Here is a 21,023-nt window from a genome sequence, read left to right on the forward strand (position 1 = left end):
ACTAATTCAGTCGCATAACTGATACGATAGTCTTAGTCATGCAATCCGTTTGGAAGTTGTTTGTGATTAATGCTGTCAATAACCTTATGGAAGTCTAGAAACATGCAACTAATTCGCGATACGCTGTCAACAGGCACTCATTACCGCTTGTGAATACTGACGTAGTCGTGTTCCACAATAACAAAATTTTGTAGATTAGTGCTAGATGCCTGTCAATTCATCGTTGCAGTCGTGGTAATTCATTATGATCGAACACAGAATATGTTCCAGAATTCTGGTGCAAATCAATGCCAATGATATTGGTACGCAATTTAGAGGATTGATTCTATCTCTGTTCTTGAGTATTGATGTGAACTGTGAAATTTTACAATGTTTAAGTACACATATTTCATCGACCGTGAGGTCGTGTATGATTGCTAAATATGGAAGCAAAGCAAACTCGTAAAGGAACCCAACTCGGAAGCAGTCTGGCCCGGAAGACTTTCCTACATTACGTGATGTAAGCTGCTTCTCCACACCGATATTACCTAAGTTACTGAGGTGAAGTATTTGAAGAAGTAATTAAAAAGTACCAGGATATGAAGTAAAGCCATTAATACTGACTCCATAGCTAAAGTCGGAAGTGAGAGCATTTGGCAGGGAACAGTATGGACTAAAAGCCGAATACAATGATACTGGAGTGAGAACACACAGTTGTGCAAATGCTGCCAACCTAAAGGTTATGAGAAATTGTTGAACTTGGAAGGTAACTTGAATATCGTCTGATTTTAGAACAAGAAATCAATTAGAGCATAACGTGGTAAACCAAAGCTGTTGAAACTGTGTTTGAATATAAAAACCGTAAGTGGATCAGAACCTGGCGCACAAGAAAATTTAGTCATGATAGAAGTACAACAACGAACAGTAATAGCAAACCCAAACGGAGGAAAGAGCATAGCAGTAACAGATATTGACGTAGAGAGAGTGAAGAAGAATGAAAAGTCAGAGGAGTTTGTCAATATGCTTCAAAATGTATTTAAGGTTGTAGCAATGGAAGACGACGTCCACATTGATGGCCAGTATGAAATGATAAAAAGAAATGTGGAAGTATTAGCAGTAGAAGTGTGCGGAAAAAAACCTAAGAAAAATACCTGATTTTCTGAAGCATTTAGGAAGAACAGAAAAATGAAAGGAGAGTACGGAAGGAAAAACACGCACAACTATATTTTGTCTAAGAAAAGTAGCATATGAAGAAGACGGTAGCGAAACAAAAAATTCTCTCAGAAGGAAGAAAGGGTGAAATGTGGCTGCTCTAAGTAAAGAAGAAAATACTATAAAACTCTAGGGAAAGATAGTACGACAAGTTTGGAGCTCAGGAAAGGTTACGTGCCACGCACATACGGCATTAGAGATGAAATTGGCAATACGATTCTGGGAAGAACAAAATGTATGGCCATTAGGACGGAATATTTTGAGGAGTTTTTAAGTGCTGAAGATCGATTAGAAATGGAGGAACACCACAAATCTGAGAACGTAGATAGCTTAGTTGGACTGCAAATAATGAAAGAGACGATAGAGCGGAATCAAACTGCTAAACATAACAAAGCTACAGGGCGACGTGGAATAACAGCTGAGCTGCTTAATAAGGGTGGATATACAATTGCAAAACAATTAGACGCACTTGTGTTCAATATTTGAAACGATGAAAAATGCCAGATCAGTGGGTTAAATCGAATATAATATCAGTCCTTTATAAGCGCGCTAACAAGACCCCAGGAAACAAAAGTGGCATCTAATTAATTAGCACAGTATCCCAAGATTTCTCAAACATATCGTAACCAGATTAAAAAGAGGTGATAGATGAAAACCAAACTACGTTTATGAAGAATCAGTACACCACTGCTCAGATATTAGCAAAATTAGGACAGCGAGACACATAACATGAAGATTGATGGTCACGAAGCAAATGAAGTTAAGGAATTCTGCTATGTAGACAGCAAAGTAACCAAATCGGACGTAACAAGGAGGGCCTCAAAAGCGGACTAGCACTGGCAGAAAGAACATTCCTGTCCAAGAGAAGTGTACTCGTATCAAACATAGGCCTTAATTTCAGGAAGAAATTTATGCGAATGTAGGTTTCGAACGCAGCACTGCATTTAGTGAAACTTGGACTTCGGGAAAACCGGTACATAGAAGTATCGTAGCATTTGAGATGTGGTGATAAAGGCGACTGTTGGATATTAGGAGGACTGATAAGGTAAGAAATGGAGGGGTTCTACGCAGAATCGGAGAGGAAAGGAAAATGTGGAAAGCACTATCAGGGGGAAGAGGAAGGATGATAGGACGTGTGTTAAGACATAAGGGAATGACTTCCATGAGGGAGATGTAGAGGAAGACGAAGGTTTGAATTCATACAGAAAATAATCCTACTACCTTCCCATGTTCTGCAGTAAACCTGTCGTTTACTGCTTCCACTGTTAGCGCGTTCCAGACGCCCATAGTAATTAGATTATCATTTCCCTTTAAGTACTGAATTATACATTCAGTATCCCACCTATCCTCTCCACCCCTTCATGTTCTGCAAGTGACGTTGGCACATATACCTGAACTATTGTTGTTAGCTACGGTTTGCAGTTGATCCCACGAACTATTCAAAGTAATCACTCTGTGTCTCACCTTCCTACGAATAACGATAACCATTTTCTGCTCTCCAATATTCGTCTGACCTGAAGTCACTTTCTTAGCATTTCACTTCACGGATCCGCACTGTACCTAGATTGAGCCTTTGCATTTATCTTTTCCGATTTTCTACTTTTACTACTAAGATCCCGGCGGGGTCAGGGATTTTCTCTGCCTCGTGATGACTGGGTGTTGTGTAATGTCCTTAGGTTAGTTAGGTTTAAGTAGTTCTAAGTTCTAGGGGACTGATGACCATAGATGTTAAGTCCCATAGTGCTCAGAGCCATTTGAACCATTTGAACCTACTAAGTTCAAGCATCCGACACTCTCGCTCCGATTAACAGAATGTTACACGTTCGTTGGTTATTCAAGCTTTTTCTAGTGGTCCCCTTCCCCTGGGAAGTTCGAATACGTTAATCCTGTTGGAGGGCCAATCTAGAATCTTTTGTTAATCGAGACATCGTCACGGCACTACTTAAACTACAGGCTACACAGCGTTTTCATTAAGCAGTGTTTCCCATTGCCTTCTGCATCCTCGCACCCTTAGAGGCACTTTCACACTCCTAGGGCAGGAAGGGGCCCTGAGTCACATTCGACTTCTCCATACCATTCGACAAGTCCGTTGAAAGACGGAGGATGACTCCTTACGAAGAAAGTGTTTGTTTACCTTTTCTGATAGTTTTAATTCAAATGATAGCAGTGGCTGCGACAGAACCAAGAACATTTTCGGTACTAGTCGGAGCAACTACAACTAAATCGCTGCTCCTACCATAACTAAAGCAAGCTAAAGTGTGTGGCACGATTCTGACACCCGGTTATTGACCTAGCTGCCAGTGAAGTGCAGCGCTTCTTCCCTGAAGCGATAGGTGAAGGAAACAGGTGAGCCCGTCACAGGTGGAGCTACATACCTCGAGGGAAAAGCTCCAATCAAAAATTTTGATAAGATTTTAGGGAAACAGTGATCTTGTAACCTATTTACAATCAGTGAAAAAACAATCTTGATGACGATGGCTATTTTATTGAAATGACTGGTTTTGGCCTAAGGATCTCAGACAGTACCACAGCTGAAGTTGACGATGCGTGGAACAGTCCCCTGACCTCAGTCTGAGGGTTCGACTACCGATGTGACAGCAGGCTGATTGCAGTCTGAGTCGTCCTGGAGAGACGGAGGAAGAAAAGTATCGCCCTTCTGTCAGAATGAACCGGGGACCTGTAGGGTCAGAGTCTATTTTATACCCGCTGCCCCTCCCAGGCTGCACTACTGGCTCTGAAAGATTTATGTAATAACTGAAATACTAGTAAATCATAATTATTTTGCACTGGACTCGCATTCGGAACGACGACGGTTCAATCCCGTCTCCAGCCATCCTGATTTAGGTTTTCCGTGATCTCCCTAAATCGCTTCAGGCAAATGCCGGGATGGTTCCCTTGAAAGGGCACGGCCGATTTCCTTCCCAACCCGAGCATGAGCTCCGTCTCTAATGACCTCGTTGTCGACGGGATGTTAAACACTAACCACCACCACCACCATAATTATTTTGTTTGGTATATTACCACTTGGTGCATCATGCAAATATAACAAAAAATACCTGTATAACGTAATATTGCCACTTCAAAATATCCTTGGGTTCTGATCGAACGTAACACAGTCTCTGGTTTACAGAGGTCATGTTATTGATAGATGCGCAGCCAAGCAAACAGTGAATAATTAAGTCATATCGCAGCGTTGAGCAGTAGCAGTAGTGGTCTCATGTTCTGAAGCATTTCGGAATGACATCTACATCTACATTTATACTCCGCAAGCCAACCAACGGTGTGTGGCGGAGGGCACTTTACGTGCCACTGTCATTACCTCCCTTTCCTGTTCCAGTCGCGTATGGTTCGCGGGAAGAACGACTGTCTGAAAGCCTCCGTGCGCGCTCTAATCCCTCTAATTTTACATTCGTGATCTCCTCTGGAGGTATAAGCAGGGGGAAGCAATATATTCGCTACCTCATCCAGAAACATACCCTCTCGAAACCTGGCAAGCAAGCTACACCGCAATGCACAGCGCCTCTCTTGCAGAGTCTGCCACTTGAGTTCGTTAAACATCTCCGTAACGCTATCACGGTTACCAAATAACCCTGTGACGAAACGCGCCGCTCTTCTTTGGATCTTCTCTATCTCCTCCGTCAACCCGATCTGGTACGGATCCCACACTGATGAGCAATACTCAAGTATAGGTCGAACGAGTGTTTTGTGAGCCACCTCCTTTGTTGATGGACTACATTTTCTAAGGACTCTCCCAATGAATCTCAACCTGGTACCCGCCTTACCAACAATTAATCTTATATGATCATTCCACTTCAAATCGTTCCGCACGCATACTCCCAGATATTTTACAGAAGTAACTGCTACCAGTGTTTGTTCCGCAATCATGTAATCATACAATAAAGGATCCTTCTTTCTATCTATTCGCAATACATTACATTTGTCGATGTTAAGGGTCAGTTGCCACTCCCTGCACCACGTGCCTACCCGCTGCAGATCTTCCTGCATTTCGCTACAATTTTCTAATGCTGCAAGATCTCTGTATACTACAGCAACATTCGCGAAAAGCCGCATGGGACTTCCGACACTATCTACTAGGTCATTTATATATATTGTGAAAAGCAATGGTCCCATACACTCCCCTGTGGCATGCCAGAGGTTACTTTAACCTCTGTAGACGTCTGTCCATTGATAACAACATGCTGTGTTCTGTTTGCTAAAAACTCTTCAATCCATCCACACAGCTGGTCTGATATTCCGTAGGCTCTTACTTTGTTTATCAGGCGACAGTGCGGAACTGTATCGAACGCCTTCCGGAAGTCAAAAAAATAGCGTCTACCTGGGAGCCTGTATCTAATATTTTCTGGGTCTCATGAACAAATAAGGCGAGTTGGGTCTCAGACGATCGCTGTTTCCGGAATCCATGTTGATTCCTACATAGTAGATTCTGGGTTTCCAAAAACGACATGATACTCGAGCAAAAAACATGTTCTAAAATTCTACAACAGATCGACGTCAGAGATATAGGTCTATAGTTTTACGCATCTGATCGACGACCCTTCTTGAAGACTGGGACTACCTGTGCTCTTTTCCAATCATTTGGAACCTTCCGTTCCTCTAGAGACTTGCGGTACACGGCTGTTAGAAGGGGGGCAAGTTCTTTCGCGTACTCCGTGTAGAATAGAATTGATATCCCGTCAGGTCCAGTGAACTTTCCTCTGTTGAGTGATTCCAGTTGCTTTTCTATTCCTTGGACACTTATTTCGATGTCAGCCATTTTTTCGTATTTGCGAGGATTTAGAGAAGGAACTGCAGTGCGGTCTTCCTCTGTGAAACAGCTTTGGAAAAAGGTGTTTAGTATTTCAGCTTTACGCGTGTCATCCTGTTTTTCAATGCCATCGTCATCCCGGAGTGTCTGGATATGCTGTTTCGAGCCACTTACTGATTTAACGTAAGACCAGAACTTCCTAGGATTTTCTGCCAAGTCGGTACATAGAATTTTACTTTCGAATTCACTGAACGCTTCACGCATAGCCCTCCTTACGCTAACTTTGACATCGTTTAGCTTCTGTTTGTCTGAGAGGTTTTGGCTGCGTTTAAACTTAGAGTGAAGCTCTCTTTGCTTTCGCAATAGTTTCCTAACTTTGTTGTTGTACCACGGTGGGTTTTTCCCGTCCCTCACAGTTTTACTCGGCACGTACCTGTCTAAAACGCATTTTACGTTTGCCTTGAACTTTTTCCATAAACACTCAACATTGTCAGTGTCGGAACAGAAATTTTCGTTTTGATCTGTTAGGTAGTCTGAAATCTGCCTTCTATTACTCTTGCTAAACAGATAAACCTTCCTCCCTTTTTTTATATTCCTACTAACTTCCATATTCAGGGATGCTGCAACGGCCTTATGATCAAAAATGTGGAACGCTTCACGATTTTGCGTATCATCCTTGCGCAGGGGCCATGCTAATTTTCTCTGTATCGTTCCAATTTTAGTATATGTACCGCCGAAGCAGCTTTTATGGCGGAGGTGCCACACAGTGATTTCTGTTTGAGATGTCCGATGATGTTTGACTTTAATATGAAGAATGATTTTGAAGATGATTGTATAAGGAGTCAGGATCTGAGAATTAGGTAGCTTATTTTGTTTTTGTTACCAGAAACATCGAATTCAGTAACTATTGCCATACAGGGATTTCAGTGTGTCCAACAATGTCTAGTAATCAAGGAGAACTATCAGTCATGTATTGAGCATTAGGACTTGTTGGATCACATTGTTTCAGTAAGACAAGAAAACACATTTTTAATAGAATTTTTTTGTTACATGACAATGCGGAGAGAAATGAAGAGATTATTCCTATTAATTGTAATTTAGTTTAGTGTCATTAAAATGACTGAATTTATCATATTTCACGAAGCGTAATACCATTATACAAAGAAAAATATTCTTTTAATTTTGCATTGTCAGACATTGCACGTTTGCATTGCAGTAATGAATAAATTTCAGAAGGAAACCAAAACTAATTTACTAAAAGAATTTCTAAAATAAAATTAGAATGAAGGGCACACTAAAGCGCTGTAATTTAATGCAGATTGTATTTTTAGTGAGGCCAGATCAGATTCATGTTACCCGTCGCAAGGGAAGGGTTTGTAGTAGGGCCTAATTAAACAGTTTTCGGAGAATATTAGGCTCAATTTCCAATTTGTGAAATTTCACGTAAATTCAGGAGATGTGTTTTTGAAGTAGGGCAATCATTCTGAGTATTCTCCTGAATCATTGCTTTACGCCTTCTAATTTACATACAATTCGATGCATATCAGATAAATTCAAAACAGAGTACTAGAGAAGTAGTTCGCTTAAATAAGTTCACGTTCGTAAGTAGGGTAGCTTAGCAGAGTCTAGATGACAATTTGTAATCGGAATTTTAGCGAGAAATTTAGTTGGCTCTGAGCACTAAGGGACTTAACATCTATGGTCATCAGTCCCCTAGAACTTAGAACTACTTAAACCTAACTAACCTAAGGACATCACACAACACCCAGTCAACACGAGGCAGAGAAAATCCCTGACCCCGCCGGGAATCGAACCCGGGAACCCGGGCGCGGGAGAAATTTAGTTACACATAGTTTCAGCCTGAAACTACCAAGTACACCGGCATCTTCCAGTGCTACCAAATCAAAATATGCCGTAGAAACGTAATACATAAAACGGTGTGTTTTGGCAAAGATGTAATTTCCTGACGTTCAGTATTGCCTCCGCCGAACCGTTGACGCAAGTTTGCATGTCTTGCATCCCATTTATGTGTGTTGCGTTATACTGCAGGCATTAAACCAAACATCTCTTTTGTCTCCTGCAAATGCCACCTGCTTCCAGGTTTCGTTTACCGGTTGTCCTCCTAGTACGTGGTAGCCTCCTTTCACAGTCCCTTCAATTTGTGGTTTGGCCGTGCCGGTTTGCACCTGGAATATATCATTGTGTGTCGGGGAACACATTTCATTAGTTCTGCAACATGATTACAGTAAAGATATAGTAGTTTTGTTTGCTGCATCTTTCAAACGATTCTGCTTTAAAGCTTAAGCAACCTACGATTACAATTGCTGGCTGGGGAACATGTTCTTTGGAATCCACTATAGAGTTGAAAAGTTCCCCATGTTCAGCAGATACCTTACTCTGTTGAACGAGTTTGTATGAGTTTCTGTTCCCTGTTCACTCAGTTAAATGCCTGTCACTATGGAATTTGCGCCAAGATCGAAAGGTGGGAGCGTGTTACGATATTTCGAGACGAAATTACTTCGGTAGACCAGATTCAATATTCCGTTCCGATGCCAGCAGCGTTATGAGAAAATGAATAAAAGCTTTTGATCGATCTACTTACCATCAGAGCAAATCAGTGACTGAAATTTTACTTTTGTATTCATTCAATCATTTTCTCATTCTCTTGCTAACTCCCATATGTCGCCGTTCACCTTTTGTTTACCAACAAGACGTTCAGCTATTTTTAATCTGTAGTAAAACTTACTTTGCATCTCTACCCATTCTCTATCACCATGCTTCACTTAATTCGCTGCTTAACAATGTTTGACTTTTTCGTGGTATTCCAATGCGACGCCAAGAGTTAAGTGGCTGGTCTACATGTCTACATGTCTTACTGGATTTTCTCTATTAATGTGATTACTACTGAAACTACTGCGAATATACTACTAGCCGATTAAGCAAACTGCGAGGTACTGATAGAGATTCTGCCCCACCCACTCCTGGCGTAAACTCTTCTTGTTGTTTGGTTTCCTCTCTGTATTGTCTGAAAGTTAGAAAGATAATTAATCTAGGGGTTTCGCATTTCTTTGAGAAAATGTTGCTACACCTATTGATAATTTTGTCGCTTTAGCGTAAACAGAATGAATGACAGTTTTACCTAATAATGAAATATTTAGGGTGCCGTTGGCACCATTTGTTCCTTGTTTCACAGTTTCATCGCAACTGCTTCCCATCTATGGTTGTTATATGCTCACCTGCGTTGCATTATTCACTTTTTTACTGTCTTCGTTGCTCTTCAGCTCTATTTCTCAGTTGTCTGAAAGGTTTTCTTGTGCTATATATCTATGATTTGGAACTATACGGCCCTCTCAGCTTATGAACTTTCTTTGAGGATGATCGCGTTTCCAATCAGTGGTACGTTGGCTATTAATTTGTGTTTCTATGTGATAGATGTTCGACGTCTTAAATGGAGTAATCAGAACAATTCTCACTCAAAGGATGACACAGTAGAAGGAAATTTAATTTTTGGGGGCCAGGAAGCTTGTTCCAATAGAAACTGCAGCTCTCATCGCTATACATATGTTGTGAGTTGTCCGTTTTGGCCATCATTAGGAGAACCAGTGAGCTCTGACTGTTTCAGCTGTGTGCTAAATTCTTGTCATGTGTTAGCCCTGCAACGGGAAGATCGCCTCATTTTTCGGTTCTGGTCTCTATGGAGATATTATTTTTATCTCTGCTGTGAAAGAACTATTTGTAGGCACATCGAGTTCCTGTAAAGGCATCTTAAGACAATGTTTCCTCCACAGTACTACAGTTGCATTCTTTCGTGGTGATCCTGACTGTAAGGCTCCTTCAGTATCACTGTGGGTGGAGTATAGACACAGACCGTTTTGAACCTGGAAGGCTTATTGTCCTGGTAATTTCTCTCAATATGGGCTACTTTGTTTTCCTAAAAACGACTTATTGCGATGAGTCATCATGATAAGATGTAATTTATTTGTGTTAGTACAGTGCATACTAAATAGCGTTTCATTTTGTTAGTTTATTGAAGACAGGTGATAAACGTAAAACATAAATTAAAGAAGAGCGATTTAGTCCTCCACATCATGTAAACAGTCTGACATTGCTTGAATATCTTTTTGACTTCACGCCTGTTGCTAGTACTTCGTCTCCTCATTCCGAGGAATGTCGAACTACTTGACGCTCAGAGGGAGCCGGTCACGTGTTTGAATGAAGATGAGAGCTGTGCCAATTACGGCGCTATTGCTGGCAGGTTCTCCCACACTGGACAGATTCAGCGGACGAACCACACGCAGAGTGTCCCACAACCTCTAGCCTGACTTATATCCAATCCGGTAGTCCTAGCCCAATTCCCCAGACACCCAACGCAAGTTGCGAGGTGACGTGTGCAGATGAGGGTTTTACACATTTGAAGACGTGTCATCAAGGGTACGATGGGGAAACCTGATGACATCCCTGAGTAATTTTTTGTGCTCACTCCTTTATAATATGATGATGTAGTCATTTAGTTTGTATTTTAAAATTCTCAAATAGACATTTATTGTTTTTGGTTAATTCTTCTACCGCATTTCATTAGCGTTTTAAATTTTTCAGCTAAACATCAGACAAATTTAGATATCACTTTCCCATTGAATGTTATACTCAATATTTTCTTGTTAAGAACATTACTTATGCATAAACATTGATCTAAAATGTTTGTTGTGGTCGAAGCTCAACATCACATTGGGCATAAGGTACACCCTCTGTCGATAAAACATGTTATAGAAAGTTTGTTAGGATTACTAAGTGCATGGTAAAAAGACATCCTCAATTTTTGGATTCTACTTACCTATTACGACCTGTTCAAAAGGCATCATTTTGATTAAGTCATCAACAGTTAAGAAATTTGGCTGTCTCCTTTTTAATATGATAGGCGTAAGGTACCCCTCCACCCCTTCATAATGCGCACTACGAAAACCGACTTCAGTTTAGAACATATGTTAAATAGATCACGACACACAGGACTCCTGGAAATGGGACTGACATAGCGAAGATAAAAACCCACGCTTATCTCAAGTCAGCACTTCTGTTAGGAAGCCAGCAGACTTCGAGGAAATGGCTGATGCTGTGACGTCTGCCATTACAGCCTCATAGTTGCAAAACTGCAAATCACTAAGAAGTTGTAACGTCCCCTGGCAAGACATTCAAGAAATCGTTGCAATATATGTGAAAAAAAAGAAACATTTATCTGTATTATTATTATTTCACTTCCGTATGAACGGATATCGATTATGTAGACTCAGTTAAAAATAAATATTCGTTTTTAATTTTTATGTTTGTGCAATAATTATGTATCTATATTTTACAAATAACTTCTTTGGTCGGTGAGTTTTAGAAATCGAAGTAGAAAATGATAATTAAAAAAGATAAGAAAGATGCGTATTAAATTGCCTATAAATAGTGGAGGTTAAAACATTACTCTCTCTGTCTTCTTGTAACCGTTAAAGTTGTAAGAGCCTGTAACGCTCGAATTAATGCTTGGTTAGCTTTCTGTTGTTCCTTGTTCGAGAAAGATGCCATTGGAGGCTGATGAATGTAAAAGGTATGTACTTTATGTTGATTTTTGAATATAGAGATTGTTAAATTTACTTGTAATAATATATTACTAGCCTGCCCAGTATTTCATTTAACATTTTTAGCCGTTTTCAGTATATTTAGGACTTTTCATGACGGAGAGCTGTGCAGCAATCGCGGGAGCCGCTGCCGCGGCAAATTCAAAATAAAATAGAGTGAATGCTGTTTTCCCGCAGTTAAGCGGGCAGGTAACGGTGCATTAAAATTATTTCATTCAGCTTCCTAGAGACCTCGGAGGTGAATGGTGGATTTTATTATGTCATTTTCAGGTGTGCATGGGCAACTGCTATTACAATATCAGTTACGTAAATATTTTACGTAAATGAGAGTAGTAAAATTTTACTTGTGAGATATCAAAGACTGCTGTGATGAAATCTGTTCTGAATACTAAAACAAAAATCAAGTTTCATTTTTAGTTTCATGTAGTCGTCTTAGTCGTGGCAATCAATAGTGTTCATATATTAAAAAGATCCACTGCAGCTTTTACGTTTAGGGAACACAGGATGCTTAACTCCTATACGTCTAATAAGAGTAATTTTCAGTGCATTTCAGAGATGAAAGTAGTGAACTACGTATTTAATTTCATAATTAGTTACAGTAATGATACCGTGTTCCATTTCTAACAAGCTAGATCGCGGTTATATAAAAATAGTTTGCAAATTAAAGATCATACGTGCACAGCAGGAAAGCTTTTAGTGTTGTACGAATCGACACGTAATAGATCACGGTGCACGCAGTTAAAATATTTTCAACTGCAGAAACTAATCGTCAGAATCGCATTTTACCTGTTGTGCTCGCTACAAAAAGTAATATACAGTTAATTAAACTATTATGCGATATAAACTGCATACAAAGTCAAAAGCGAGGTGGGGATTACGCAACAAAGTGCACAGACAGAAATGTATCTTGGTGGAAGAACGATAAGGAAGAGCAAAGAAGCAGGTACGAAGAAACTTCACGCTTGCAAGGAGGAAAGCACATTGGTCAAAACATCAGGTCCACCCTTGTCAAATACCGCCTTACTATGAAACAAGCGGAACTATAATCCTCGAAGTTATTGTATGAGGTTGTGGAAGGTACAGCTGCTTGCGCTAGACTTCATAAAATCCGCACTGGAATACTAGCTAACAGATGAGGAACGAGAAGGAGAGGTTGGGGTTGGGTGATACAAGCATAGCAAAGTAAGACGCCAGAGTTGGTGCTCAAAATTCATTTCCTTCAGTGCGCTCTTCCTGAGAGGCACTTAATTTTCGGTTTATCGTAGAGTCCTACGTAGACTGTTTATGTCCATCCTAGCAGCAGGAATCATTCCTAATGCTTGGAGTATAGTGAGGGTAGTTTTCATTCCGAATTCAGTTAGAAATGTCCTACACTTGCAAGGTTACTAAAGCGATCAGTCTGCTTTTTTTCTTCTAAAGTCATTACAAAAACTAGTTGATGTGCACCTTAGGGTGAAACGGTTAACTAACGTTCTTCTAAATGCAAACCAACAGACATATCAAACAGGTAAACAAATTGACACGACACTTAACGAACTATTTTTGGACTGTGGAAAAAGCTCTACACTTTGAGCAATCAGCTCTCTGCATCTTCGTGGATATCGAGCAAGCTTTTAACGATACGCCCCTCCAATCCATGGTTAGTGCTGCAGAAGAGCACACCACTGAGAACACTATAAGCTGAGGATTAAGACCATGCAAAGAAGGAGAAATATAAAATTCACTATGATGAACGAGCAAACAGCGAACGACAGCAACAGGATGGTGCTCACAAGGAGGTGTTCCCTCCGTGCTACCGTAGAACCTAGTTCTGAATGAACTCATGTTAGAGCTAAGTATTAGAGGCTATGTTTCCCAGGGATACACATACGATTTAGCCGCCGGTGTGGCCCTGCGGTTCTAGGCGCTTCAATCTGGAACTTCGCGACCGCTACGGCCGCAGGTTAGAATCCTGCCCCGGGCATGGAAGTGTGTGATGTCCTTAGGTTAGTTAGGGTTACGTAGTTCTAAGTTCTATGGAATTGATGACCTCAGATGTAAAGTCCCATAGTGCTCAGAGCCATTTGAACCATTTGAACACGATTCAGTCACAGTAATACTTGGCTGATTTGCTAATATTCTAAGAACAATGGTGCAATGTGTACTACACTTTCAGAATAGTGGTGCAGAAAACAATATCTATGGTTCAATCCCAGGAAAAGTATTGGAATAGCATTTATGAGAATGTAAATCCAGCACATATACTGGAAACTCCGGCGAAACTGTCATGGGCCCCTCACATAAACGCGGCAAAAAGGACTCTTATGAGCACTACTAGGCTTGGTGTTAGTAAAAATGAAGAAGCTGATAGACTAGCCAGGTCAGACACGACGGCTCTATATATTAGGCCGAAACCTGTCCTAAGGATCACTATGGTGATGGCAAAGTCACAACTACGTTACTGGATATGAAGGCTGAATTTATTATATTGAACTACGATCTAAAACCAAAAACATGGAAAGCTAATGATACTGATGCCTCTCCTCAAGAGAAGTTCTCTAATACTAAAGTTGAACAGGAAACAGATTAAATTCGTGGTAGAACTCATGGCTGTCCGTGAGAACATTAAGAAACACCTACAAACGATTGGTGTAGAACGGCAGGCCCCTAAGTGTAGACTAAGCTGTGGGGACGATGAAATCGCTTCTTATCTAATCTTCGAATGGGAAGTTCCGATGGGCAGTAGGCACAGAATATTCCAATCGGTAGGGGCTGAAGAAATCGTGCCTAGTAAGGAGCAAGTAAAGGGTCTCTTACTACTTCTTAATGATAATCAAATCAGCGCTGTAGAAGAGACTATAAATTTATACAGCTGAGCATTACGATTAGGCGAGTGTTCTCGCTAATTGTGTTACCGAATGTACGTACTTATTTATGATGGTAACGCACTGTTTAGAAGTTTTGTTACACAAAGTAAATATTTATGTCTGTACACCCTTTCTTATGCCTTTCTGTGACTAGTAATGCAGTTAGATACATTAAGTACATTGAAGCACTTACTATACCATTGTTACTTATGTGTAACGCCTTCACTTTGTCTGTAGGATCACTTTTTGTACGTCAACCCTTATAGTGTTCAGTATGGTGCGTGACCACTTTACCACTGTCCAGATAGGCACAGTACAAGCACACCACATCTTACATTGCTAGTTATTACGTGTAGCGATTTTGTTTTTTCATATAACATATTCGAGTGTAAATGAACACTATAATTCAGAGTGAGTGTGATTAACCGTGAGTAGCATTGGCAGTCTCACCCCACACTTTAAAACCAGAAACTACACTCATCAATGTTTAATCAAGAGCGTGTAACAGTGTATAGATATCTCCATATATTGTTGCATAATTGATATTCTACACTAAAATGAAATGTGACTCTTGTGGCTGTTAATTAATTTTTGTGGAATGTTAATCTTATTTACGTCAAGAATCATGTCTCTGATGTTCAGAGGAGAGCATGACACTTCGTTGCTTATCTTTGCTAGGATTAGTTCCCTGTACGCTCCAAACGATTTGCTGATTGTTCGTCCTCCATCTTGATTTCTGGTCTAGGCTTTAGAGCAATTGACACGGTTCCGGAATTGCTGTGTCTTAATGTTATGTGGCTATTTATTTTTTGCTATGACAGAAACATAGGAATTTACGTAAAACATGCAACTTCACAGAGCACCAACGGAAAGGAGTCATCAAAAAGCTATGGTAAATGAGACCATATCTTAAATCTATATCGTTGTTAGTTGTGATCCAAAGTAACAAATGACTATTTCTTCTTTGTGTTGAAGATGGGAATGCAGTGTTCTCGTAACTGTGGTAGTCCATGTATAATTTTGCTCATGGAGACGGATATCTAAAAATATAACACTTTCAAGGATTTGTCTCAATTCAGTTACGTAAGTAAAGAGAGAGAGAAAGTAAGAATCATACAACGTTGATAAAAGTAACAAATTTTATTTCAATATTAGTTTAATTGCGGTTGAGTGATATTAAAGCTGCATTGACATTGTTTTACCAGGGGGCATAAAGTTAGAAATTCGAAGATATTTTATTAAGTCAGTTAATAAATTATTCGGTTTAAATATTTGTTAGCCACTATTCCCATTTACTTTGCAGACCGACAACAGATTTACTCTTGATTTTCTCTGCCAAAATATCCAGAATCGTCTCTGACGATTATGCATCATTGGGATTCCTTCTCATCCACTGTACTTGCTTCCATGTGAATTTGTTCATTGGCTAGTGAACCGTAATCCCCATACACTTTGCATACAGACGACAGTCATAGCTTAGATTTTCACCATGCTGCACCTCCAACACGCTCTCCAACGTTAGCACAACGATGGTATGTCCTAATCATGCATTGCCTTAGTTTCCCATTTATAAATGTAATGTCTAGTATGCCAGTGTCCCCATCAACTTCGCAGACACACCAGAGTCCAGCACATCCCACACGCTATCCCATGAGGAGGCAATGGAATGATGTCCTTGTTACACACAGTACCGCATAAATTGGTTCACTGGGTAGCGAGTTTGAGTCCATGTCCACTTTGCACACAAACACAAAAGTCTTAGCCCTGAGATTCCCAGTTCAGCACCTATCTGGTCAGCACTTTCATTCCCCAGTGTACGTTTAGGTTTTCATGGGATGTCATTCTTATCTACCGCCATCAGTTCTTCACAAACAAATTTATTGGTCAGTGAGTCTTTGTCCCTGTCCACTTTATACACTCACTGCAGTCTTAGCACTGATTTTCTTCACCCAGCACCTCCATTACCCTCTTCGACGACGAGGAAGTGGTGGGAAGTTCTCGTCATGAATACGTTTAGTGGGTAGTGAAGCGGTGTGCCCGGCCACCCTGAGGGCTCAGAACGGTCTTCGTCCCGACTCTCTCCGCCCAGCGCCTCCGACACCCTCTCCGGCGGCGAGGGATCGGCGGGATGTCCTCGTCACACTCCACCACAGGTGACTCATGGATCTCGGCAGTCGTCAAAATCATCCAGCCATCGTTCACCTGCACAGATGAGCAGTTCTTCACTTTAAAACAAATTAAACTATCATTATGTAACAGCAGTTGCAAAAATTTTCTCGAGTGATAGTCATGAAGCGTACATTAAGAGAGAACATCTCTCTACTGTCCTGTTTGATAGAAAGAAAGAGAAGAAGTTTGGAACATGAACATTAACTTTGACAAGGATCACATATATTAACTTCCAGCATTAACTAGACTTGTACCTCTATATAATGCTCTCAAAAAAAGGGTATGTTGCATGCAATCTAACTCATTCAGTAATAGTGAGTTATCATTGATGCTGTGTCTTTAGTGCCGCCTTACCTTCCCGATGGCTTTGCCGCAGGCTACATCAATGGCAGCAGGCGGTGGCCGGGACTTCTCCGCCTGCGCTGCCAGCAGAACCAACTCGTCCACGTCTGAGCGCAGCCGCCAACGCGAGGCGCCCATCCTCTGTGGGAGATTTGTTTCCACGGTCAAAAATCAAGAAATGTTTGGTCTGTTGTTTCCTACCCAAAATCTAAAATCTATCATTATCCAGGTGTTTATTAAAGCAATAAAATGAAAACTTTCGTAATACTTGTGTTCCCAAATGCGACAGTCTTGGAACATTCAGAAAATGGAGAAGAGGGTCTGAGTTTTGGCAGCACACCGTTGGATTATTATCCAGACGGTTATACGAAAACAATATAAAAATTGATTTCCCTTCTGCCTGGATGGAAAATGTGTTGTAATTGGTGTAGCTATTGAATAGATGTGCGGGTATACATCAGTTTTGCAAGCGTCATTGTGGTCTGATATATTGCCTACAACAATTATGGTAGAACTTAGAATGGACCTTCGCAGTGATGAGACGCTGTATCAGCATGCGTTGTACTTGGTGTAAAGTACACAGCTGCCGATTTTGGATCCATGAGAGACTAGTTTAAGGAGACAGATACCTGCGTGCAGTAGATTCTTATGGTCTTGTAAGAGTAATTTTTCCTATATGAAGAATTCTCAGTAAACGAATGTGAAGCAGTCAATCGACTCATCCTTTGTTTGATGATACAAGCATGTTTTACAAAAGAAGTTGTTTTTCTCAACGTATTGTTTAAAACTAATAGTAACTTAGTTCGATTTGCTAATTCAAGAAGAATTTCAGTAGTCTGTATGGTTAGTCGTTTACTAAGTAATAAGTGACTGGTCCTAACACTGATTAATTTTTTCAGTACTTCTCGTGTTCCTCACCTCTGGTTTTCCAACTAAATCGGCGTCTATCAGCTCTCCGTAAAAGTCATCAACTGACTCCCTCCGAGAGCGGAGGCAGAACACGCCAAAGAGCCTCCGGAACATCTGTGAAGAAAAAATCGAAAGACACGTCAAATGTTGAGCAGAGAGTTCACATTAATGTTATAGAATTATAGTGTGTCCACAGTGGACTGGTGTTCAGTCCTAAAAGTTTGGAATGAGAATATAACGAGCGTTGAACGAACCTTTCTTACTGTATACAGTATACAGGTGAAACCAATAGAAACGTGATATTCCTTGGTTATGTAGGACTTTTTCCAAAATTTAAACATTAGTTGTCAAATAATTTATGAACTGTGAGCAAACTAATGCTTTTAGGTGGTGAAATCATACACACAGAGTCAACCTATTTAAAGAGAGAAATCTATAAGTAAGGCACAGTGGCTTGGTGAGGGCGTATAGTGGTGAGTAAATGAGCAACACCAACTGCTTTCGGATTTGTGTCATGCTACATACATCATTGTTAAAAGTGAGGGGTGCCACTGTGTATTTCCAAATGTTGTACGACCAATACAATTGGTGTCATGGAACAAAAAATAGGTTACCCAAGAGGCAGGCTTTCCCTTTTTTTCGCTTCTTTTTCCCTGTTCTCAAGTCAAATAAAAACGCAATGACAATCTATAGTTAACATGATGGCGTGTTGCTCGACATATTTGTGCGCTCCCAACATGTTTCCACACACTCTTTGCCTTACCTGTTTAAACCTACTTCGACATACCGACAGCCTTCCGACAATCTGACTGGAAAACCACAGGCAAGGAAAGATGGTCACCCATGGGAAACGTACCAAATATCCAGCCCCCTGCCACCCTCTTCTTAATGAATCACGACATGCACCATGGCTCAAAACTTGTAATAAGAACGAGGAGGAATAGGTGAGTGAGTCAGGAGTATGTTACATGTGCTTTATACGGCCGTAGATAAGTTGAGATTATTGTTCAACAATATTAAACTGAATTTTGTAGTTGCCTCAGCTACTATCACGAGGAAGATGGAATTTCGTATCTGAAAAGGAAATGGTGGGTTTTTGCTACATAGATGTCCGATTCCCATTTCGTTTTCTGATGATTGTCTCGTAGGCGCGAGTCCCTAGAGCCTCTAAAAATTACCTTAATCAGGTCGTAAGTGTTTGAAACAGTAACGGTTCTATGCCATGTGTAACTGAATTATTTGACTTTCATTTATTCATGAAGCTACCAAAAGTCACTGATCATTTCGCTTTGAGGTGTAGTAGCATGCAGAGTAACAAAAGTAACTTCTCATACCAAAACAGGACCAACTGGGACAGAATGATAGGAACTGACCTTTACTTCCACATATCTTTCGATCACTGCATCTACACTGCGGCCTGGTAAAACTAATATCAAGTGAAGTAGCATAGATAGCATGTATTGCTTGTATTGGCGGCGAGGTGGAACCCTACATTCTGTCCTTTAATCTGCTTCTATGTGTGTCCCGTTTGTAATTGTGTGTTGGTCCCAGCTGCCAATGATTGATAAGTGATTTACAGTTTAGGCTACATAAAATCTCTTAAAAGGGAGTAACACTCGCTTTCGGAGGAATGCAAACGCAATTGCAAGAAAATATTCGATGGTGATGTCCACGCAAGTAACACCATTCTACAATTACAAGACCATTATTAAAACTTTCCAATCCCACCTCTTATGTCATGTTTCACTCCTTCATAGGTCGGCAAAATAAATAACAAGCAGATGATTTCATGCTCTCTACATACTCTACAGCGTCACAAAAAGTGGCTACAGAGTGTTTCAGTATGTTATACTGACCTTTCCATAGTACAGACATAGAACGGCTGGTGTCTGTTTCCCACAAACTGCGTTAACACTTCATGTCATACAAATACAGTTTCCTAGGAATACCAACGCAAGAAACGTATGTGGACTGATGGACGCCGGTCTTTGCCTACTGTTATATGCTGCCATTTTATTAGACATGTTCACTCCCACCAAGCAAGATATACTGTGCATGAGTAGTAAGTGGCTTCGCTCAGTGCAGCCTTCTCTACTAGTGCTAGGAATCTAAGAATGAAAGAGATTTATGAGATCTGTCAGTAACACATTTAATAGCGGGAGAATAGTAATACCTTCCTGTTCATCCATCAATTCACCTTCGACTACAGCTAGGTTACAAGGCTTTACAGTAGACGGTTGATTAGTAATAGCAGCAAGGTGCTAAGTACTCCGATCCCATTATTTCCACACCAACACTACGTCGGCTACTGATAACGTCTCACTGATAACTTATACATTAATAAGGCACTGTTTATAGGAACGTATTTCACAGAAAGAACCCTCTTAACATCTGCAAATTAGTACTCACTAAACAAACAAAAAGCAGTTCCACTGCGTAAACACGAGAGCAGTAAAGTTATTTTGTACACCGGCGTAAGAGATTTGGACAGTCAATGACGGAGATGTATAGTTTGCAAACAGAATAGCCAGCAGCGCTCGTGGTAAAGGAAGCCGACTTTGTCGGAAGAGAGCTACAAATTGTAATCAGGAGGACTAAAAATATAGCAGTGTAGAACAGTGTGCAGAGGTTTTCATAGAAGCCCTCCTTAACGCTCTTATTGTGTTGGTATTATTAGTTACTGAAATCTCTATTCCATCTAATATCAACACACTCTGTGAAAAACAAACACTGCTTTGGGTGATTCATAACGCAAGAAGCGGAGGGTTCGGTAAAACTTCCTGAATCTTCCTGTAGTTTCTCCCTGTGACGTAGAAGGGCAGAGAAAGAGAGAGAGCAGGGAATTGTCTGGTTGCTCTTCAGTTTGCAGACTTGCGAACCGTCTGTCACCTCACCCTGTCACAGTCCCACAAAGTTAATAATCCCTAGCAATAGTAGTACCGCACTTGCATTTCCCATATCCATTTACTATTTGAACCTAATAAACTTTATATAATAATTAATATTAATTTCTTACTGCAAATCATTGTTTTGGTCAAACTACTATATTTCCCTCGACGAAAATAAATAGGACACAAATTTGTAGGAACTTTAATTTATTTTAAATACGGGGATATATTTTTGCCTGAAGGCTAGGAGTTTTAGTTATCCAGGAAAAACAAAGAATTCAGCTTCAAACCGCCACGC

General features: G+C 40.5%; 1 non-coding gene across 1 annotated transcript; it reads right to left on the reverse strand.

Moving 5' to 3' along the window:
- Nucleotides 1-6,595: 6,595 nt before the first annotated feature.
- On the reverse strand, nt 6,596-6,699 carry LOC124620900. Its single transcript, XR_006980411.1, has one exon. It is a non-coding gene; the product is annotated as a U6 spliceosomal RNA (small nuclear RNA).
- Between the last annotated feature and the right edge of the window lie 14,324 nt (nt 6,700-21,023).

Source organism: Schistocerca americana, chromosome 6 (genome assembly GCF_021461395.2).
Source record: "Schistocerca americana isolate TAMUIC-IGC-003095 chromosome 6, iqSchAmer2.1, whole genome shotgun sequence".
Classification (NCBI taxonomy): Eukaryota; Metazoa; Arthropoda; class Insecta; order Orthoptera; family Acrididae; genus Schistocerca; species Schistocerca americana.